Genomic DNA, 20016 nt, shown 5'->3' with positions numbered 1-20016 from the left:
GTCATGCAAGAATGGCCTTCAATTTTTTTTTTCCCTACAAATGTTTGGAATATAATTTTATCACGGGATTTCCTTCCACGTTCATGTACCTATAAGAGTTTTAGAATAAACTGAGGTTGAAAATTTATTATTTTGGACATTTTTGGAAATGTGATCTTGAAAAGTAGGTTAAGATCACTGAAACTGGGTCACTGTAATAGTGTCATGAAGCTTTACATCCTCAATATGTATCATGAAAACCGGAGACAAACAGTGAAGGAATGCAAATACTAATGATAATGGTAATAAAAATAATGATAGATATAATTATTACCACCTATGGTAATAGGTGGAGACCACTAATAATAATAATAGTAATAATAATAATAATAATAATAATAATAACTAGAAAACAGATTGCCATTAGCATTTTCTTAAGTCACTACATGACAAGCTATCGCTAGAGCTGGTAATTTCAGTGCACTTCATATATTGAGCACTTTGAAGTGTCAGAAACGTTAGGTGAAGTTGAAAGCAACTAAATCCTATCCGGGCATAAATGGCAAAACCGAACCTACATTCCAGTGACCCCTGGCGATCTCAGAAACTACTGGCCCAAACAGGCCCATAGTCATTCCAGACCTGCTATCTGACCTTGGTTTATGTTCCACAAAATTTTTAAGTCGGTAACATTAGCGGTTTCCGAAATTCGGCAAATAGAATGGCTCAGCATGATGGCTGTAGCTTTGAAATTGAGCTAATACGAGCAATTTACTTTTTTGTAAGAAATAATAATAATAATGATGATGATAATAATAATAATAATAATGATAATAAATAATAATAATAATAATAATAATAATAATAATAATAAATAATAACTAGGTAATGGAAATTGCCATTTACAATTTCAATAACTCACCACATGGCAAGGTCGTCCAATTTCTTCCTCAGTTCTGCTGCAGTGGCCGAATTATTCCCCACTGTCCCCACATTGTAGCTATTGCCAGATCTGGTGATTTCAACGCCCTTCATATAGTGATCACTTTGAAATGAAGAGCTGGTGTAGCAGGGTCCTCGAAGAAGAGTGCCAAACAAGTTGGCCAAAGGTGAAAACAGAGCACTTATGGTGAAGCCCAAACTACTTTCCATTGAACCTTGGATGATCTCCAAAACTAATGGACCAAATAGGCTCATATACATTTCAGACCTCCTCCCCAACTTGGCAATGTTCCACAGATTTTCAGGTCTGTACCTTTAGTGTTTTCCTAGAATCCACGAATAGATTTTTAAAAACTGGTTTTTGGATGTAGCTGGAAAACCAGTACTGGGAACTGGATGATACTGAGTCATATGAAACCACCAGCTAGGAGACTCAGATTGCTAAGTATGATGCCCATAGCCTTGAAACTGAGTGAATACTAGCAATAATAATAACAAATAATAATAATAATAATAATAATAATAATAATAATAATAACAATAATAATAATAATAATAATAATAATAACAATAACAATAATAATAATAATAATAATAACAACAATAATAATAGTAATAATAATAATAACAATAATAATAATAACAACCACAATAATAATAAAAATGATAATAATAATAATAATAATAATAATAATAATAATAATAATAAGAATGATAACTAAAAAACGAAAATTGCCATTAGAATTCAACATCCCTAATATAGTAAACACTTGAAAATGAGCAGTTTTGAATTTTGACCTCGGTTGTAACCTTGAACTTTGGGTCAAGGTCATTCATACTTGGTAGCCATGCAAAGCATATCAAGTTCTGTAAATGTACCAAATTTGGTGGTTGTAGTTAAATTTTATCATGTTTTTTAAACTGTGCACTCAGTGACCCCAAACTACTTTCCATTGACCCCTCGGCAGTCTCAGAAACTACAGGCCTAAATGGGCCCATAGTCATTTCAGACCTCCTCCCTGACCTTGGCTACATCCCACAATAATTTCAAGTCTGTACCTTTAGCAGTTTCTGAGAATCCGCATAGACCATTTTGATGGGTTTTTGGATGTAACTGGAAAACCAGTACTGGGAACTGGATGATACTGGGTAATGTGAGGCCTTCAGCTGGGGGACTCAGATGGTCAAGTATGATGGCCGTACCTTTGAAATTGAGTGAATACAAACAATTTACTTCTTCATGAGAAATAATAATAATAATAATAATAATAATAATAATAATAATAATAACATTAGAAAATGGAAATTGCCATTAGCAGTTCCAGTAACTCACCATATGACAAGGTCATAAAAACAAACAACAGGCATAAGGAGTACTAATAAATTCCTAGCATTGGAGCTATTGCTGGACCTTGTGATTGCAACACCCGTTATATAGTGGGCACTTTAAAATAAGCAAATGTTGAATTCTGACCTTGGCTGTGACCTTGAGTTTTGAGTCGAGGTCATTCATACTTGGTAGCCATGCATAGCATATAAAGTTCTATACATGTACTAAGTTTGGTAACTGTAGTCCAATTCTATCATTTTTTTTTTATAACTGTGCACTCAATGACCCCAAACTACTTTTCACTCACTCCTGGGCGACCTCAGAAACTACTAGCCCAAATGGGCCCATAGTAATTTCTGACCTGACCTTGGCTATGTTCCACAAAACTTTCAAACCTATACATTTAGTGGTTTCTGAGAGTCCGCAAACACTATTTTTATAGGTTTTTGGATGTAACTGGAAAACCAGTATTGGGAACTGGATGATACTGAATCGCATGAAACTGCCAGGTGCAGGACTCAGGTGGCCAAGTATGATGGTGGTAGCATAGAAACTGAGTGAATATGAACGATTTACCTCTTCGTAAGAAAGAATAGTAGTAGTAGTAGTAGTAGTAGTAGTAGTCATAGTAGTAGTAGTAGTAGTAGTAGTAGTAGCAGTAGCAGCAGTAGTAGTAATAATAATAATAATAATAATAATAATGGAATGTAAGGGGTACGAATGATGAGGTGAAAGGTGCTTGAAGGTGCAAAAGTGGATGAAAATGGAATAACAGAGACTAATTGGAGAGATGAGAGTGTGAGAAAATGGGAATATGATTGGGTTGTATGCGTTAGAGTGGGTGAGAATGAGAGGGCAAAAGAAGGAGTTTGTATTGTTGTGTGCAAAAGATGGGAGGAGGACATAAAGTATGGATCAATTAGCTCATGGATTGTATAGGTGAGATTGAAAGTTGGACTACAAATGTAGGCATTATATGGGCACTAGAATATATCTCATAACACAATGTGCAGGATGTTGTGTCTGCTGGAGACATATACAACTTCCCACTAGGAATGTCAATCCACATAATCTATATCCACAGTCTTGTTGTCCCAGACTATTAAGAATGCATAACATACGATGTATCTCAATCTCTTTGTAGTCCAGATGACAAAGAATTTCATGACGTATTCAAACACGTAGGGTAACAAGCTCTAATCGTTAGTCCACGTGAATGGAAATCTACTAGACACTACATCACACAACACATCCTCTCCAAGCTGTATATAATGTCAAAGAGATTCCCTTCAGGTCAGAAGGGGTTGGAGAGAAGGCCCGATAATGCGAGGGTCAGCTAGGAGGCTTTGCCGTCATGCTACATTACACTGTAAATCACAATTCAGTATAACTGTACAATAAACTCAGTAACCCAAGGGTGCTCTAACTCACCACGCTGATATACAAAGGGGGAAAGTTAAAGAGAGAGGGAGAGACCTACCTATTCACTCTAGCCGACGACACACCACTTAATAAGCAGCAACAAGTTCGAGCCATACTACGTCTCATGATTTTATTCTGGCAGTGCTTCGATGATCTACAATAGACCTCCCTATCTCCCTACAAGTACCTAAGACCGCGCTATCGAGATTGGCGGCAGCAGTGAACTGTTGTAAACAACGATACACTATGCTCAGCAATATTGATGACAGAGGTAAATGAAGCCAATTAACGTCTCAATCAACGAGCAAATTACAATAAAAACAATCTACGACTCCTCTACAAGCAACTATCATCAATTAAACAAACAAGCATAACAGAGAGCGAGAGCTGGCGGAGCATCAACGCAACTTAACTTCGCCCCTAGTCACTCCTAACCACCTCAATCATAACTCTACGAATTTCGAGAAACAGTACCGACGACAAACTACGTCTATCGACAACTCTACAAGCCTACAAGTTAATCTCAACAAGTAAGGAAAATCAAACATACAGTACATAAGAACAAGGAAGTAAGCGAAGTGTGTGACAACCGAGTTAAGCACAGCATAGCAGACCTCCACCACCTACTCTCAGCTTTTGTATGACCAGGATTTGTGCAATAGTAACAAAAATGTGGGCGACTGTGTGTGCATATGGGCCAATGCAATATCATGCAAGAAGTGTGAAGGAAGAGTTCTGGACAAATGTGGATGCATGCATGGAAAAGCTTGAAAGGAATGGAAGAGTGTTTTTAATTGGAGATATGAATGGAAAAGTAGGGAATGTAAAGGTGGAAGGAGGAGGTAGTGAATGGAGTGTGCCTGCAGATATGGATGAGAATGGCAGTCCTCTAGTGGACATTTGTGCTGGGAGATAGCCAATACCAGCTTGAGGTACAAAATGATTCACACGTATACATGGCGAGTGATGAGAAGGGTGGATGGTAAACTGAATGAAAGGAAGGCAATGATTCATTATGTGTGTGTGGATGATGGAATGAGAAGGTGTGTAAGGGATGCAAGAGCATACAGAGGTTGGGGGAGTGGACTTTCTAACTACCACTTGGTGGTGGTGAAAGTCAAGGTTCAAATGAAATAGAGGAATGAAAGAAGAGAGAGACAGGAGGAATTAGTTCATACAACGAGAGTAGAAAGGTTGCAAAAGGCAAAATATAAGAGAGAAGTGGAGGAGCGATTGAGTAAATATGATTTGGGGCAGGTGGGGGACGAGGAACGAGTGTGCAAGATATTCACAGATAGAAGTCTGTGCAGCATGTGAGGTGGGTGGTGTGTGGGATGAAGCGAAAATGAAAGAAGGTGCAAGGAACAGCATTGTGGAATGAAGAGGTGAAACAAGCTATAGAAAAAAAAAGAAGAAAGCATATAGTGAGTGGATGAGAAACAGGGGCGTGGAGGAAGTTGAGAGATGGAAGAGAGTGTTGTCTGTAGAGAGGAAGAGAGAGGTGAAAAGGTTAATATGAGAGAGTAAGAAGAGAGTGGATGAGGCATTTGGAAGGAATTTGAATGTAAAGTGGAGGTAATGTAAGAAAATATTCTGGAAAGAGGTAAAGAGAGTTAGACATGGTTATAAAGAACTTAGTCGGGGAATGAAAGATAAAAATGGTATATTGCTAGTGGAGAAGGGAGAAAAAGTGAGCGGATGGAGAGAACACTTTTGGAAATTGATGAATATAGCGAATGACAGTAATGCAGCTATAAGTGGCTGGGGTATGGCTGGGAGAAGGAGGGATGTGAGACTACAGGAGGGAATCAATAGGATGGAAGTTCTGGAAGCAATGAAGAAACACAAAGAGGGGAAAGACCCAGGGATTGATGGAGTGTGTGGTGAAATGCTGAAGCATGGGGGAGAGATAGTAGTGGAATGGACGTAGAAGATGTGCAGATTAGCCTGGGAGGAAGGTAGAGTCCTGGAGGACTGGAAGTCAGGTATAATTATTCCCCTGTACAAAGGAAAAGGGGGAGAAATAAGTGTGTGGTAATCATAGGGGCATTTGTCTTCTTAGTGTAATAAGAAAAGTATATGGTAGGACACTTATTGACAGACTTAGGGAAATAACATAGGAATTAGTTGGAGAAGAACAGGGAGGTTTAAAGAAGGGAAGAGGTTGTGTAGGTCTTTAGTGGAAAAGTTTCTAGAGAAGGGAAAGAAGTTGTATGTCGTGGACTTGGAGAAGGCATATGACAGGGTGGATAGACAAGGATTGTGGAAAGTATTAGGAATATAATTATGGAGTAAATGGGAAGTTGCTGAATGCCGTGAAGAGTATGTATGAGGGTGCTAAGGCTGCAGTGCATGTAGACAGTGAACTCAACGGTTGTTGAATCTGTATATGGATGGGGTTATATAAGAGTTACAAAGTAAGGCAGTGAATATTGGAGAGGCCCAAATGAGAGAGGGTAATGTTTGGAAACTCCCTGTTCTGTTGTTTGCAGATGATACTGTATTGTTCAGTGAAGATGAAAGGGAGCTGCAAGGCTTGATGAAAGAGTTTGGGAGTGTGTAAGAAATGGAATCTAGAGGTGATCGTAGGGAAGAGTAAAGATATGGTCTTCGAGAGAAAAGAAGTCAAGAATGGATATATAGCGAGGCTGGATGAGGAAGAAAAGGAAAATTAGAGTATATTTTAACCCATAGCTGCCAGGGATTTCCGGTTGTCACCCACTCCTCCTTACTGAGGATCTCTGAGATTTTGGCATATACACCGTTACTTCAGACCCTAATATCTGCCAAACTATAATAGCTAAACAATTGAAAGCTCACAAGACTCACCAACTCTTCCTCTTTCCAATGAAGGTATGCCGAGGTCTCTAGGTGGTCCCTTCGATGAGTAAGGATGAGTTGAAGACGAGTAGTTTTTCACAGTTGGTGAGGCGGATCCAACCGCGCGCCACTGGCCGTGGCCTTGGCTTCTGTGGCTAGTGTTGGCAGCACTGACCGCAGTGGTGATTGTAACACTGCATGGGCGTCCTTGGATGGAATGTGGAAAATTCCACTAGTTTTCATATTTCTACTTACCCACTGTCGTAAGGATGAGTCATCACCCTGTCCATGTGGCTCCTCAAATGGTTTTCCACCCGTTTCGTTGTGCCAATATGCCCCGTAGGTGTGTGGGAAAGGAAATATCTCTTCGTTTTTCTGTGCTCACTTCTTCCGTCAATAATAATAATTTCCCTTTACAACGACATTTATTATTGCATCTGACATCACGATTACGGGTAATTGCACTTCGACGTGTAAATGCTGTGGCTGTTTCATGCGTTATCATTGAGTGTGAGGTAATTATTTGTGCTATAATTTAGACTGATTTGTACTTATCAATGGCATCGTGAAAATCTTATGCACAACTTACATTATTTGTACTTCACATCACAAATACACTGATCCTCATATTCAGCACAATTACCCTGAGTATCGAGTGAAATAATTTAGTTATAGCCAACCAGGTAATTTTCTTTCTGGCCCGCTCACAAGTGGTTTTCCTTCAGGTAACAGGTAGGATACACTGATGCTCATATTCAACACAATCTTCCTGAGTATCGAGTGAAATAATTTTGTTATAGCCAACCAGGTAATTTTCTTTCCGGCCAGCTCAAAAAGTGGTTTTCTTTCAGGTAATAAGTAGGCTAACTCAAGGTATTTCTAATAATTTTTTCACCAATATCCAATAAACAGTAACATTTCTTGCATTGCACTTGTAGAACTTATAAAGCACTTATATCATAGCACATACTATAAAGCAAATATAATAAACAACATTTCACTTATTTATAATAATACGCACACTTGTGCATTCCTGTACACTGTTTTAAACTTTCCCACACACCTGTTTAGTATTAATGCTCGGAGTTATATTTGGAAAAACATTTAGGGCACAGGGGGACCTTACACTCTCCATGTTGGTGTGAGGTCTCTTTTCATGCTGGGGAACGGCGTTTGGTCATGTGACAGACATGGCACCGCCTGTAGGCCTGACAACCTGCTGTGGTATGGCCAATCTCAACCAGCCTGTGCCGCAGGAAATGCTCAGCACAGCTGAGCCTGTCTGCTGTAGCTGCTGTCCCCCATCTAGCACCTGGCACCTGTGCAGTTGAATATTCTTCAAGGAGTTCGCATGCCAGCTCCCTCTCAAACTCTTGTAGGGAGAGAGGTTTCCTGACGAACTCCTTGAACAGTATGTAACTGTTCAGGACGGCGATATCAAGAAGGTGTAAAAACACCTTCTTGTACCACCTGGCAGGACTTACGTAGGCAATCAATCTCACCAATTTGCATGTCTGATTTATCAACAAGCTGCATGTTGATATTATAATAGTTGACAGCATCTGGCTTTATCACGGGTTCCCTGATCCTGTAGTCTGTTTTTCCAGTCTCCTCCAACACACCCTTATGTACTGTAGACAACATGTTAACCCATCTATTGTCTTGCCAGAGAAGAGCTGACATGTTGCCACATTTCTTGGTCAGAAGGGCTCCTTTCTTGGTATATGCTGGAATACAGGGAAATTTCTTTCTGTTGGCCCTAACAGTTCCACAGGACCCATTACCATGGTCAAGCAAATACTTGGTCAACGCTGGGGCAGTGTAATAATTATCGGTATACAGAATGTGGTGCCCGATGAAGTACCTTTCCATGAGCACTTTCACGACCGATGCAAAGAACCCATGAGGATCCTCACTAGTTATATCAACATCTGTTGCCGAATAAACTATCACATCCAGCACATTTTGCAGTCGCAAAGGACAAAGAAATTGAGGCCAAATGGGTGATGCTTTAATGGCACATACTGAATAAATGCCATCCTGCCCCTGAATAACACAAGTGATTCATCAATAACCACTTTCTGGAACGGACGAAAAACCCTGGAAAATGACTCCTTGGGCATTGTTAGGATTGGTCTTATTTTCCACAAGGTGTCGTTCATTGCAGGCCTGTAATTTCTATTGAAATGAAGGAACCTTAGGATGGCCAGGTACCTGTCACGGGCCATGTAGGCTACTTACCAAAGACAGGTTTGCCCACGAGTTCATCAACCGACCAGAAGTCATGGAGCACATGTTTTCTTACATGCGCCATCAACATGGTAAAGGCTAGTCACACATACATCTCCCCCATCTCCACAGGTATCCAGTCATGCATGTGCGTGCTCTCACTGGCAGCCACATCCAGCCTCCACACACACATGGCCTGCTGGAAATTAATTTCCCCCACCACGTATTGCATGATAGCATTTGTGAAAATGACCCTGAATAAACTGCTAATAGTCCACGGTCTGGGGGAAGCTCATCCTCCTGCACAACTGCTCCCTCCTCATCAAATACCGGCACGGACAGCTCAAAGCCGGCACCATCCTCCCACACAAAGGATTCGACTCTACCCACACGTGGTAAAGCCGGCCGTCTGGCAGTTGCAGGACGTTTTTTCATCACTCGTGCATGCCCACTGCATGCCCACGGGCAGGGGGTGAGGGAGAAGGAGAAGGAGAGGTGTGGGAGGTGGGGAAGTAAGTGGGTAATGATTCACCTAACATGGAACTTGCCTGGGGAGATGCTTGGTGCTGAGTGTCTCCACGTGGGGCCCGTGTGGGAAATAGCACTCCCGAAGGGCCCGGTTATGGAGAATCAGCCCTTGAGGTGCAAGGCTGAGGTGTTAGGGATCGTTGTAGGACGAGACATCGGCGAGCAGGCCACGAGAGTGTGGGAGAGACGGCTCTTTGGCGTTTGTTCTGCAGATGATCTCCAGCTCCACGGTCAACTTCCCAATGTTGTGGGTCATCAATCACCTCCTCGCCGAATTCGTCACTTTCATATGCCCTTTCCTCTTCATAAAGGAGTTTCAGAGCCTTCTCTGGCATCAGTGAGCAGGTAAGGGTCAGAGGGTGGGAGAGGTCACTCTCCACATGGTAGCTCTTCCTCTCCTTCAAGGACATGCTCTTGCTAAGTGTCCCTGAGGACATGGTGTCGTCCAGGGCACGTCCACAGCCCTTTCCCAAGCACTAAGGGCAGTACATTTGCGGGGGTCGATGAGGCGATCAGCCCTTCATTCAGTGCTATGGAATCGGAAAATGACAAGGAAGAAGACATGGCTCTTCACGCTACCAATACCGTGTACAAACTGAACCACGCAACCACGGGGTACCTGGGGGTCGTACCTACTCGGTGGGTATCATAGAAAATGGTCGTGAGTTCAAAGGGTGGCGGAAAGGTGAGTGAGGCATATGCCGTCAGCCGGGGGCGCTCCGCACCCTGAATCATGATGGCTATACACATCAGCCAGCGGTTAGGGGTTAAGTACTTGGATAGTGTGATGAGTAGAGATGGAATTTAAAGGGTGAAGTGCTTGAAAGTGTAGAAAAAGGAAGAAAGGTTGCTGGTTCTTTGAAAGCAGTGATAAGAAACAGGGAAGTGAGCATGAAAGTAAAAAAGTCACTGCATGATAGTCTTGTGATACCAACTCTGATGGATGAAAGTGAAGCTTGGACCTAGTTGGAGTGACACAAGTCAAGAGTGAGAGCAGTGGAAATGAGTTATTTAAGAGGAGCATGTGGAGTCACGTGGAGAGACAGTCTGACATATGAGGAAGTGGAGGAGCATTGTGATGTGGATACAGATGTGACTGAAAGTGTTAGGAGCAATACACTAAGGTGGTTTGGCCACATAGAGAGGATAGAGAGGGAGGGACTGACGAGGAGAATGTATATGAGTGAGGTGGAGGGGAGAATAGGGAGGGGGAGGCCAAGGATGAGATGAAGGGATGGAGTGGAAAGGTCCATGAGAGAGGGGGAGTGTGAGCTGGGAGCAAGGCAGTGAAATGGCCTTGAACAGGGCAACATGGAGACAAATTGCTTGTGGCCACCCCTTGCGGGATTAAGGGGTCAGGCAATAGGTAGAATACTACTGCTACTACTACTACTACTACTAAATAATAATAATAATAATAATAATAATAATAATAATAGTAACTACAACAATAACAACAAAATCAATAGTAGTAGTAGTAGTAGTAATAGTAGTAGTAGTAGCAATAATAATAATAGTAATAATAATAATAACAATAGTAACAATAATAATTATAAGCATAATATTGACAAGAACAACATATCTCACCACCGGTATGGTGAGTTATAAAAACAATAGTAGTAGTAGTAGTAGTAGCAGTAGTAGTAGTAGTAGTAGTAGTAGTAGTAGTAGTAATAATAATAATAATAATAATAATAATAATAAATAATAATAATAATAATAATAATAATAATAATAATAATAATTATAATAATAATAATAATGACAAGAACAATAGAACTCAGCAGTGGTGTGGTGAATTATAATAACATTGATAAGAACAATATAACTTACCATTGGTGTGGTGAGTTATGATAATAACAATAATAATAATAATAACTAGAAAATAGAAATTACCATTTCAATAACTTACTACATAAGAAGCTATCGCTGGACCTGGTGATTTCAATGCCCTTCATATAGAAAGGACTTCGAATTGAAGAGTTGGAGCAGTAGCCCCCCCCCCCCACCCCTAAAACAGTGTCAAACATGTTAGACGAAGGTTAAAGCAACATAATCCTTGCGGAGGAAAAATGGCAGAGCCCAAACTAATTTCCAGTGACTCCTGGACGATCTCAGAAACTACTGGCTCAAATGGGTCCATGGTCGTGTCAGACCTCGCCCCCGACCTTGGCTGCTTCCCCCAAAATTTCAAGTCTGTACCTTTAGCGGTTTCTGAGAATCCGCAAATAGACTATTTTTATAGGGTTTGGGATGTAACAGGTAAACCAATACTAGGAACTGGATGATACTGGATTATATGAAGCCACTAGCTGGGGGACTAAGATGGCGAAGGATGATGGCCATAGCTTTGAAACCGAGCTAATATGAACAATTTTTTTTTTTTTCGTAATAATAATAATAATAATAATAATTATAATAATAATAATAATAATAATAATAATAATAATAATAATAATAATAATAATAACAATATAACTCACCACTCCTTTGGTGAGTTACAATAATAATAATAACAATAATAATAATAATAATAAAATAAATAATAATAATAATAATAATAATAATAATAATCTATCTATCTATCTATCTATAGATAATAATAATAATAACAAATACACAGTTTATTCATAGCCTGCATCCGAGGGTTGAAGATATACACATTAAGAATTCATATTAATATGATGTGATTGTTGGATGATTCTCAGATACTTATTGTTGAGATAACAAATAATAGTAAACAAGGACTTATGACTTATGAATATTATAATTAAAGTGCTGTGAATAAGGAGAGCATTGATTAATATGATGATAAGAGAGGAGTAGATGTAACTCTACATCTCTAGTTTGTGCAGAAATAATCATTATGATAATTCGTTTGTGACACTGTAACTGGTTTGTAGTGTTCACTGATGAGTCCTTTATTATATTGCTTTTCATCTCTTCTTATTTATCACTGATGAGCTGTTACCACGGCTAAAAGTGTTGTTATTTTTGTAACGATCAGTTATTGTTTTTATAGGGTGTATTTTTCTGTAGCGTCTGGCGATTCTGGGTGGAGGGGAAGTGCAGGTGAGAGACTTGTCGGTGGCAAAGGTAAGGGATAAGACTCTCAGGAAACAGCTGCAGGACTTGCTAGTACCGTTGAGAGAGAGAGAGAGAGAGAGAGAGAGAGAGAGAGAGAGAAAGACACTCGGGGCCTTTAGCGCTTAGTGACAGGACGTGTACCATGTACCCAGAATTATTCTACACGCCCACTTTTGTATCCTCTCCAGCCGATGATGCTGTGTGGCAGTGAGAGAGGATAACTAGGCTAGGGATGCATACATTATTTTAGGGAGTATGAAGGTGGTGTATATATCCCTGAATTTTTCTTGCAGGGTACCTAGTGACTTCATTCTTTGTAGCATGTTCAGACGATATGTAGCGGCCTTGACTATCGCTTCCAATAAAGTTTTGAGTCAACAGTAATTCCCAGCAATTCTGTGGGCTTCACCACCTGGAGAGTGTGTGAGCCAAGTGTGACAGCTGGTGGTGTGACTGCCCTAGAGGACATGCTGAAGAGTATCACCACAGTCTTGTTATGGTTGAGGGTGACGTGGTTTTGCCACGTCCATGATTACAGTTGTTCTAAGAAGCACTGGAGTTGGTTGTAGTCTGAAGCACTGATGTCAATTGTCACCCCAACAGTAGGGCTTCCTATGTACTTCCGCCAGTGAAGTGCGTCAGTCACACTAGATTAAATCTGGATCAGGAAGCATAGAACCCCACCTTGGTCCCCTGAGGGACTGCTCAATTCAGACTTTGGAAGTTGGAGATGCTCCCTTGAAATGCCAGCCACAACATCAGCTGGGTCGAAATCATCATATTGTTGTGAGAAACAAGGGTCTTCACCAAAAAGTTCCGCTTTATGAAAACCAAGACATAGTACCACGGCCATAAGTTAAAAAGAAAAAAAAATTGTTCTAATTATTATAGGAAGGCGCCAGGATGAATGTGGTTAATTGTACTGGAGAAGGTACTGCATTTAAAAGAGCTGACGATGAAGAATTGTGAAGAATTTGTGACAATATCTTTTTAAAGCCATTTTTTGCTCGACAGGATTAAAACAAAATTAATTCGTGTATTATTACATTAATCAGCGGTAAGGGAAATACCGCATGCGTCCAAGCTCGATACAATAATATCTGCAATAGTGAGTACACAACCAGAAATCTCTTGGCACAACAAAGTAGTTATGAAGGGTAAAAGTCAAGGAAGTATTTCTCGAGGATTTCCCGAGCCAGAACGTTGTATTATGTAATAATGTCGCTGCCATCTTTACGCAGACACCCCATTGTGATAAAAATTTACTGGCATCAGGCAAAAAAATTTTGTCAGTAAGGTTAGGTCGCAGCTGCATTGCTTCATCGTTAGGTTAGGTCCGTTAGGTAGGTTCTAAGTGTCTAGGCTTTTCACGTAATGAAGATCCTCGGATTGTAGCGCTACGTTCAAGAACCTCCAAAACAAGAGGAGATACTATGTACTCGACCTCACCTAACTAACTAAATGTAATGCAGTGGAACAGGGACCTTATTTACGGCCAAGTCATTTATTTACTTAAGGCCTTCTGATTTTCGTCTTCGTCTCCAAGGTGGCAGCATTATGTTTCCATACTGAGAGACCACAAACATCACTTCTTAGTAGAATTTGTATTACTTTAAGTATGATGATATCTCTCAGATGAACAACTTTCGGATGGTGGTTTCTTGAATATAAACCTTTGGTGAGTCTGTTAAAGGGAAAGCGTTAATCGCTATAGTTTTGGACTCTGTGAGAGCTAGAATGCCTCTAAATTAGAGCAAAATCGATTGGGATTGGCCTAAATGAATTACCTATTTCAATCAACACCCTAAATGGATTAAAAGCTGCTTTCTTTGCATTTCTTATTTATTTCGCTTAGTTTCTATATCTGTCTAATTATATACCTATGCTGTTTCCCCTCTAACGGGGGGTATCCAAGACTGGACGACACACTCACCAGAATACTCATCCTCACATACACATTTACTCGTATCTTAGCCTCTATATTAGGCTATATAATTACCTCTTTCTCTTTTGATGCTACACATTTCCTCACTCTCAGTCCGTTCTCTGTGAAAAAACTTTCCATTGACCCACTGACACTGTTCATTTGCTTCGGTTATGTCGTCAGTCTGTACTCATATATGGATGGCTGTGGACGTGATTATCGATAAACTTCATTACGATAAACGTGGAGACTCAAGAGTGCAGTCTTTTGTACAATATAAATTTTCAGATCATTGTACAGTATAAGAGTTTCATGATTATTCAGTGAAAGTGTGGGGTGATGTTCTTGTTCGCAATTATATATCTGTCTTCACTGCATACTCTTCTAGTTCCCTTTTTCAAGTATCTTAGTTCTTTGAATCCGAAGATTTTTGTTTTTTATTCTTCCTACTACCAAATTATTCTCTCGAGCTTAGGACAGATTAAATGAACTGGGTGAGTTGGATAAATCCTTTAAAAACTTTTCTCGAATACCAACTTCCTCTCCTAAACTTCATATATAATCGTCTGCTATTAACAAGAATAAAATCAGAGTGAGCTTACTTGGACTGAAATGCTAACCCCCAAAACTTGGGGTTCATTCTTACTAGGTGTTTCCCGTACAGGGGCCACACAGACAGAGGTGGCCCTGGCCAGAGGAGGATTTCGCTCTCCCATGTCCCACTAAACCTTCCCACTCCTCACCTGCCCCTGTCACTGCAACGTGAATCAATCATTACCGGTGCACTCTGTACACCCGACTAGCTCATTTTATTCACCTAATTCTTTCGGCAGTTCCAGAATGTGACATTTTGCCAAATAATATGTGAAAGTGTAGAATACCGCGAAAGATCACTTACACATTCACTCAAGCCTGTTTTCTATACCTGTACTGCGAAGGTCACTTTCATTTCCACTCGAACTTATTTTTTATTCCCGGCGGTTTTCCTTATTTTCAAACATCTTACATTTATGGCACTTACAGTACATGGTTGTACTTACTTCATTAGGCAACAGGAATAGCAATAAATTGTATTTTTTTTTAATCACAACACATATTTTTACGTATACTGCAAAGACGCTTTCAATTTTACTCGAGCTGTTTTTTTTTATATGCTCAGTTTTCCTAATCTTCTAACATCATACAGAAATGAAAATCGTGTTTAGGTGATTGTTTTGGTCGTAACACTTACAGTATATCCAATGCCGTAGATTTCCTTATCCTCTACAACTTATGTTTATTGCACTATTTTTCTACAATCTTACACCACTTAATGAATGTCAGTCTTTACTTTCGTAATAACATTTATTTTCTAGAATGAAATTTTCCTTTTATTTGTTTTAATGATCTCTCTCTCTCTCTCTCTCTCTCTCTCTCTCTCTCTCTCTCTCTCTCTCTATGTGGTAGGTGGGGGCGCTCACCATCCACTCACTCGATGTAGTGCTGCTCTCGGGTGTCTGCCCTTTCCTCCCTTCCATCCTTCTTTCCTTCCATCCTCTTCTGTCTTTCCTTTCTTCATTCTTTCCTTGTCCTTCTGCCTGCGGGTGACTTTACACTCCCTCTTCTGTCTTTCCTTCCTTCATTCTTTCCTTTTCCTTCTGCCTATGGGTGACTCTACACTGAGTGACAAGCCAAATGGTTTCCTGTACACCAGGAAACCATTTCCTACGCTGGGTGGTAACCATATAGTAAAATTTGGCACCTGGTGGTTTAGTGGGTAATTATTACGCTCCAGAAGGTTTGAGCCGGTGAAGGTTTATATCCAAGGGGCTGGTTGGGGTTGATTGCTCATGTAATGCCACTCAGGGATGAGTGAGGTTGGTCACTCTCATCTTAAATGTCGAGACCAACTGCCTAGCCCCGGGCTCCTACGCTCCTCATGGGGCAATATAGGATTGGATGATGGATAGTTGGATGGATATATATATATATATATATATATATATATATATATATATATATATATATATATATCATTTTATGCACAAATTTGCATTATATACGCTTCTCCACAACTGCGATATACCAGGCTGGGGTAATGTGGGCGATAGTGAGTCGGTGGTGACACGTGGGCACGGTGAAGGAGGCTTGGGAGGCCGCAGTACGGCGTTAATGTGTGATTTCTGGCCGTCTGACCCTTGTCCTCAGAGTCCGACGCCTCAGAGGACTCTACTAAGGTATCAGGAGGGTGGTGGAAGTCCTTGGGCTCCGGGGTGCCATCATGGTCACTCATGAGTAGCAGCAGGCACTTATGGGAGGAGGCAGGGGAGGACGGACTGGATATGTCACCCTAGCCAGTAACCTCCGTTCTCGGGCGATGTCTCTCCACACAGCAGTGATGATACTGTCACATTCAAATTCCTCCTAATCGCACTTTCACTCAACGTATTCCTTGCATGAGTGGGAACCTTCGCAGAAGTGGAGGTGACAGGGGCGAGATGTCCATGAGAGATTTGTATGACACAGAATCAGACATCATCATTCCTACCGCTTCAGTTTCCTGAGGTAGACTGCCATTACCACACAACTGCCATCTGTATATGCCTGTGTCATGCATTGGTAACTACAGATAATGAGAATGGCTTCAAACCACGGCAGAAAATGCAAAGCGCCTATGAAATCACCTGAGGCGCTCCGAACACCTGTTTCTGGACTAACATCGCCGTCATTCGAGCTTTCTGGGTTAAGCATGGCCAAAAATTTCTTCGTTTCCTCATATCTTCTGTAACCCTTGCGTTATTCTTATATATTGTTCATCTTTTATTCTCAGACAGATACCCAATCAGCATCTTGTGTTATCATTAAATGTATGTATGTGTTTATGTATATATGTATGTATGTACAGTCGTGGCCATAAATAATCACCTATCCTCCTGTACCCCGTGCCTCAGACTGGCTTGTTTATGCGCGGCAAGTCACACTGGAGTAAGAGGGGCCAGAGAGAGAAGGGAAGGTGGGTGGGGGGATGTGGGGTGGTGCTGGGGTGGAGTGAGGGAGGGGAGGGAGGGTAGTTAGGGGAGGGAGAATGAAATACGAAGTTGTGGCCACATAATTTGTCAATATTCTTTCATTCAGGGCATCATACAAAGGAGTTACTATTCTGTAGATTAAGGTGCATCACACCTTGTATAGCGGCGTCAGATAACAAGCTTTAGATAGGTGGTGATATCATGGACTGGCTCGTGAGAGAAATATACTGATGTGATATCAATCATTAGTGCGGAGCCAGATATTTGTGTTTATCCGTGTATTTTGACTTCAGACGCAGAATGGAATCTGGATGGCTTTGACTTCCGTAATGTTTGTGTAAGAAACGTCCTCTATCCTTACATGTAACTACTTTTTGGAAATAATATTATATACAACCTTTGACATGGCTGTGTCCACTGCACATATGATCACCCTCGCGGTATACAATCCCTCTATACAGTCACCATCATGTCAATTCAATAATCATTTAATGACATCTTCATATGAAAAGGCTATTTAAAATAACTGTGCATAAAAGGTAAATAAATTTGATGTCTGTGCTCATGGCTGGTTATGATAACGGTATCTCTCATAATCTGTTGGAGGGAAAATGAAACAAAATCCTACCCAAACTCCCAGAATATATCTGTGTCAATGGTTACCGACGCTGGTCAGACGAAAGCAACCAGGAAAGGCTTAAAAAGTAGTTCAGTGGCCTCCTGCCTTAAAAACCTCATGCAGGCGTCGCGGCACCGGGGAAACAATGTTGTTGATGGTTTGCTGGTTTCGTCTGAACAGCTCCCACTCGTCCTTGATGTGCTGGTCCTGAAGGAGGAGGGCCCGTGTCCTCTCGTTCTCTGGCTTCCTCGCGTTGACAATCTGGGCCCACACAATCTCAATGGCTCTGCACTAGTATTTGATATCACGTCAGTATACTTCTCTCACGAGCCAGTCCTTGATATCACCACCTATCGAAAGTTTGTTGTCTGACGCCGCTACACAAGGTGTAATGCAGCATTATCTAGCGAATAGTAACTCCTTTATCTGATACCCTGAATGAAAGAGAATAGACGAATTATGAGGCCCAGCTGCCCGAATATTTCGGGAAAAGATATGAAGGGGAGGCACAATTGAAGCAAGTTCGTCAGAGCACTTACGGTAAAAATAGCGGTAAAATAATGCTAGAAAAGCAACATCTCTACGTACCGGTACTGATGATGGAGGAGGGTCCTGCGTAATGGCAGGATTGTTGACTAATCTAATGGCTTTATTTTGAATTTTGTCCAACTGCCTCAATGCAACCACTCCACATCCACTCCACAGTGACGAACAGTATTCATTCTCCCTACCTACCCTCCCTCCCCTCCCTCACTCCACCCAAGCACCATCGCTCGTCCCCCAGCCCACCTTCCCTTCTCTCTCTGGCCCCTCCCTCTCAGCCCCTCTTACTCCAGTGTGACTTGCCGAGCATAAAGGAGCCAGTCTGAGGCACGAAGTACAGGGGGATAGATGATTATTTATGGCCGCGACTGTACCTATATATACTCGTATCTATCTATCTATATCTATCCATCTATATATATATCTATATCTATCTATCTATATCTATCTATCTATCTATCTATCTATATCTATCTATCTATATATATATATATATATATCTATCTATATCTATCTATCTATATATATATATATATATCCATCCCATCCATTGCCAGACGCCATGTATCCCAAACGGGATATCTATATCTATCTATCTATATATATCTATCTATCTATATCTATATATATATATATATATCCATCCCATCCATTGCCAGACGCCATGTATCCCAAACGGGGTGGTCAAGGGCTTAGAGTTAATTGTTTTACAGGGAGGGGCACTAATCCTCCACCAACCCCACTTGACACGTAGGGATGCCAACAGCATCTGGTGTTCCCAGGCGGTCACCCAACCAAGTACTAACTAGACCCAGCGTTGCTTAACTTCGCTGATCGAACGGGAAGCGGTGTACTCAACGTGGCATGGCCGTTGGCATATATATATATATATATATATATATCTATATATATATATATATATATATATATATATATGATATTTAAGGTGGCAAATCTGATGAAGAGGTAAAATAAGGTTATCATAGGTGAGCAGTGTATGAAGAATGATGAAGGAAGGGTAGTGGTGAACAGCTGGGATATTAAAGACGCATGGAGAGAGCATTAAAACCGGTTATTAAATGAGGACTGGGACAGGGAAAGTTTGGAGCCAGCAGATCCAGTGTTTGGCCCTTGGCCGTTGATTAACGCTGCTACTGTGGGCAGGGCAATAGGCAACATGCACGTGGGGAGGGCAGCAGCTGTGTCTGGGTTGACTGCTGAAATGTTGAAATCCTGTGGAGGTATAGGAGTGGGTTTGGTTACTTACTTGGCATATACGATTATATATGAGTATGTAGTCCCAGATGTTTTTACCTGAAGAGGATAATTGTACATGTCTACAAGGGGAAAGGTGATGCCCTGGAAAGAGGAAATTATAGAGGCATAAAGGTTTTGGACCAGATAATGAAGGTAATGGAGAGAGTCCTAGAAGGTATGATTAGAAAAAGAGTGATTAATAATGAGATGCAGTTTGGGTTTGTGCCTAGCAAAGGGACCGCTGTTGCCATATTCATTGTTCGACATATTCAGGAATAATATATAGAAAAGAAAAGGGACACGTACTTTGTTTTTGGTGATGTGGAGA

The 20016-nt window shown here is 40.9% G+C and overlaps 1 protein-coding gene and 1 non-coding gene across 2 annotated transcripts in view; both read right to left on the bottom strand.

Annotated features, from left to right (window-relative positions):
• The window catches only part of LOC145397001 (putative glutamate receptor), a 272738-nt gene that overhangs the window by 121534 nt on the left and 131188 nt on the right, over window positions 1-20016 (bottom strand). The gene's annotated exons all lie outside the window — the stretch shown is intronic.
• Window positions 19189-19307, bottom strand: LOC145397387 (5S ribosomal RNA). The gene has a single exon (XR_013896961.1). It is a non-coding gene; the product is annotated as a 5S ribosomal RNA (ribosomal RNA).

This window comes from Coenobita brevimanus, chromosome 40 (genome assembly GCF_032717465.1).
Source record: "Coenobita brevimanus isolate Jiangsu-jjx chromosome 40, ASM3271746v2, whole genome shotgun sequence".
NCBI lineage: Eukaryota > Metazoa > Arthropoda > Malacostraca > Decapoda > Coenobitidae > Coenobita > Coenobita brevimanus.
Note: the sequence above shows the minus strand (reverse complement) of the source record. Positions and strands in the feature narration are given on the sequence as shown.